Source organism: Otolemur garnettii, unplaced genomic scaffold, assembly GCF_000181295.1.
Source record: "Otolemur garnettii isolate 467f Iridium unplaced genomic scaffold, OtoGar3 scaffold00046, whole genome shotgun sequence".
Classification (NCBI taxonomy): Eukaryota; Metazoa; Chordata; class Mammalia; order Primates; family Galagidae; genus Otolemur; species Otolemur garnettii.
In genome coordinates this window covers 996,550-997,254 of record NW_003852441.1, presented here as the reverse complement: position 1 = coordinate 997,254, position 705 = coordinate 996,550, and positions in this window count along the sequence as shown.

Below are 705 nucleotides of genomic sequence, written 5' to 3'. Positions count from 1 at the left end.
GCCACCCTCGGTATATGGGGCCGGCGCCCTACTCACTGAGCCACAGGCACCCTACTCACTGAGCCACAGGCGCCTCCCAATAAAAAAGAATTTTTAAAAAATATTAGCTGGTTGACTCAGTGCCTATAGCTCAAGCAGCTAAGGCGTCAGCCACGTACACCAGAGCTGGTGGGTTCAAATCCAGACTGGGCCGCCAAAGAACAATGACAACTACAACCAAAAATAGCCAGGCATTGTGGCGAGCTACTTGGGAGGCTAAGGCAGGAGAACTGCTTAAGCCCCATGAGTTTGAGGTTGCTGTGAGCTGTGATGCCACAACACTCTACTCAGGGCAACAGCTTGAGATTCTGTTTCAAAAAAAATAAGTTAATTCACATCTCCACTTAACCATTTGGAAGCTGGGTGACCTGGAGCAAGTTACTTTAAGCTATCTCTCAGTTTCCTAATCTGGAAACATGTTGATAATATTAAATATTAGATGGATTATTTTTTTTTTTTGAGACAGTCACTCAGTTGGTAGAATGCTGTGGCATCACAGCTCACAGCAACCTCAAACTCTTGGGTCCAAGCGATTCTCCTGCCTCAGCCTCCCAAGCAGCTGGGACCACAGGTGCCTACCATAACACCCAGCCATTTTTTTTGTTGTTGTTGCAGTTGTCAGTTTTGGGTTTTTTTTAGCTGGCCCCGGCCGGGCTCGAACCCACC